At 33.9% G+C, this 3,564-nt stretch overlaps 1 protein-coding gene across 2 annotated transcripts in view; it reads left to right on the top strand.

The window, feature by feature from the left end:
* Positions 1 to 3,564, top strand: part of LOC118746753 (protein FAM207A) — a 23,309-nt gene that overhangs the window by 444 nt on the left and 19,301 nt on the right. The window lies entirely within an intron of this gene.

Genomic DNA, 3,564 nt, shown 5'->3' with positions numbered 1-3,564 from the left:
TCGTTGAATTTTTCTTAATTTTGTATAAAGCCTGAAGCCTGAGTTTACATGATTTTGTTTTAATCATAATCGATATAATTATAAAAAAAAATTTTGCTTGAAAAATATTGTGAATATATAAAAAAGAAATGGTGTATACAGACTTTTGCTGTTAATTAAAATAAAAATTAAGAAGTTAACGAAACTACGAGTACAAAACACTCTTAGGGCCAGTTTTTTAGTGCCAGTTTAAACTTAGATCAAGAAAACTGTATTTAAATTGAACCCGCTGGCTGGTTTAGTTTCAACCAGACAGCTCGAGAGTTTACACTAGGTTTAAACCACAGCCGTGCACTGAAAAAACTGGCCCTTTTGTTTAGACTTGCAATTATGCCTTGGAATCGAGTTTCAAGTACGAATAGCATTGATGAAAAATAGTCTTGTAGACCTTAAATAATTGTAATTCACAATTGTGCAGACGCTGACTGTACCGTCAAAAATATGAATACGCTGACGTTTTTCTTTGTTAATATTTTGCATAGCAATTTTTTAAATTTTTTTTTATAAAAATATAGTTCATTCAGCAAAAAAAAAACCAGCAGAATTAATTTCTTTCAATTTCGTATAGAACTCAGGGAAAATTCAAGAAATATAAAAAAGAATTCATCAAAATTTTCCACTTTTCAACTCCATTTCTTAGAAAAATTTTGAGTATGCAGTTTTGTAGCAGTCATCGAAAAAAATTGCAAAAAAGAAGAAAATAATAAAAATCGGAAAAATGTTTTCATGTATGATTGTTGATCAGGGATGCCAACTATCCTAAGCTATGAGGTGCCATATTGGAGATGAAAAGGTGTCAAAAAGTGCCAAATAGAAAACTAAAAGTGCCAAATTATTTTTAAGCGAAAAAGATGATTTCTTTTTTTGCCATTTAGCAGTAAAATAAGCAACACATTTCTAAAACAAAAGTATAAACCAAAATAAAGTAAATCAGTGCTGTAAACCTTAGAAACTAGAAACCTCAGTATATCCAGTAAAAAAACTGTGGTGAAGTCCTTTATGGGGATAAAGTTTCCAGAGGTGAAATTTTAGGTAGCACACAATTTCTTACACGCATGGTTGCTTTTCAGCACTCATGAAAGAAACTTAAGAAATATTTGAAAAAAAAGTTCATATAGTACATTAATTTTGAAAGAAATACCATATAATGTATGTACTCTGGTTAATAATATCAAAAAATGTATTAGAACCACCGTTTAATGTTATATTTGATACAAATTAATATTGCTGCCCCGAACGCTCTACGCCTTGCCGCTGAATAATAGATGTACTTAAAATTACATCCCTGGTCCTTGTTCTTTCTGTATCGCATCGTGGTGAATTCATATTTCTCAGAAATTTGACAACAAAACAAAACAAAGCAAGTATTTTATTTGCTAATTTTTGCGATTTCTATTGTTTAATGTAAATTTGTCTTTTTAGGATATGTCGAGCCAACAAAGAAGGCGCAGTTGGAAAATTTAGTAATTAGTAATGAAGTAGCTGGCATATTTGGAAAATTATGCCGATAAACAGGATGGAATTTGGGAAAGTAAGTGCATGGTTGCAGCATATCTATGTATAAAAAGTATTTAATTAAATTGTTTATAGAAATGTTATAAATCGAGTGGCTCATTTACGATGTGCTCCAAACCTTTGGCGAACTTTTTTTCGCCTTTTCAACGTGCTAAGTAACAAGTTAAGATGACTGCCATCATGGGCCGGTAAGAAACCGCTAGCAAAGGGCAGACAACCTTCCAGGAAGCTGCCTCCTGTCCCCGAGCCGAAGCTGCAGTTCAGCAAGAGCAGGTCAGCAAATTGCTACCCTGATCAAACGTAAACTAAAGCGCTCTGCTGTGATTGCACTCCGTAAATGTGAAAACTTGGTGCATGCTGAGAAATATCAAACAAAAAAACTCCGTCATGGACGCCGTGAGATGGAGTAACGCTGTGTGGCAAAGAAATGCGGCCAATTCGACGGGCCTGAAAAATCCAAATTGGCTTTTGTGATCCGCATCCGCGGTATCAACAAAGTTGCACAAAAAGTGCGTAGTTTTACAGTTCTGTCTTCGCCACATTAAAACGGTGTGTTCATCAAATTGAGCAAGGCAACCATTAATATGCTACGTATGCCGAACCCCTATATGGGGTTATCCAAATCTTAAATCAGTTTGTGAATTGATGTACAAACGTGGAATGGTCAAGCGTGTCCCAATCTCTGCTTTGTGATCGAACGCAAATTTCGCGAAGCGCGTTGATTCACTTCACTTCAAGAAAGCCCCCAACTTCCTGTTGCTATTCAAGCTCAACACATCAACCCGAGGCTGGCGCAAGAAGGCTAATCACTACGTTGAGGTTGGTGATTTCGGTAGCCGTGAGGATAAGATCAACAAATTGCTGCACAAGATGGCTTAAAGAAATTGTTGTTTTGTATTTAAGGCGACAATATAATTTGGCACATCTTCAAAAGACGCTCAAGCAAAAAAAAAAAGAAAATTAAAAAATTCCTGAAGTTGCCTTTTCACGGGTCGATTTCTGTCGACTGGAAAATTTACTTAAGATATCGACTAGCCAAAACGCTTACATTTTACGGTTGAATTCCAATTTACACGGGTAGATTTTGGTTAAACGACAAAAAGGCAGCTTAAATAACGTTCAAATTAATCACCCCCTTTGAGATGGGAAAATACCAATAACCATTTCATAATTTCGAAAATTATTCCATTTATATTTGGTCTTGCATTTTCCACACCACTTGTGAGGTATGCTTTTACGCGCGTTACCGATTTTTTTTAATGTGCTCGGTTGCCCAGGAGGCCTATTTTCACCTTTACAACTTAACTTAAACAGAATTAAAACTAAAGCATGCAATATATAAAGAAAATTAAAAGTTGTCTTACATCTAGTAAACTTAAAAAATTGCACATTAAATTCATTTTTCATTATAAAATAAAATTAAATATCACAATTCAGTTTACAAAATGTGGTCTGTGTGCACCCACAGTAAGTTCCCATGAAGCCTAGCCTAAATTCAGAATTGAAAAAAAAAACGAGCAAATGGGGTCGGAAACTACTAGCCCTAAAAGCACAATGTGGAAAATGTTTGAAGAGCTGCGAAATTGTATTGCAATAATAAAAATAACAGTGCATAAATTGGAAAAAATGGTTTTTGTTTTGCTTTATAATTTTTGGGAATATTGGTTCAGATGGAATTTTTTTATTTGTTTGGTTTTTCAGCTCGTTAATGATGCACCCAGGGTTGCATTTACTGTATGAAAATATTTCGTGAAGCGTTCCAAAATTAGCTCCGAGCAACTAAAAGTTGGTTAAGCTTAAATGAAATAGTTTTTTATTAAATATTTATTCCTGGTATTTAGTAAAAAACATCAATACTAATGTATGAAATGAAGTAAATAAAAATCTACGAATACATTCCATGAATATTTTGTCATAGAGCCATTATTAAATTTAGACATAACTTTGTCAGGCGTTGGTACCTACGTATATAGAATTAATGCGTTGGAGAGAGATAAATATACAAGTTCA

The sequence above is a fragment of the Rhagoletis pomonella genome, unplaced genomic scaffold (genome assembly GCF_013731165.1).
Source record: "Rhagoletis pomonella isolate Grant_MI unplaced genomic scaffold, Rhpom_1.0 Rhpom_scaffold_00011, whole genome shotgun sequence".
In the NCBI taxonomy this organism is placed as follows: Eukaryota; Metazoa; Arthropoda; class Insecta; order Diptera; family Tephritidae; genus Rhagoletis; species Rhagoletis pomonella.
Note: the sequence above shows the minus strand (reverse complement) of the source record. Positions and strands in the feature narration are given on the sequence as shown.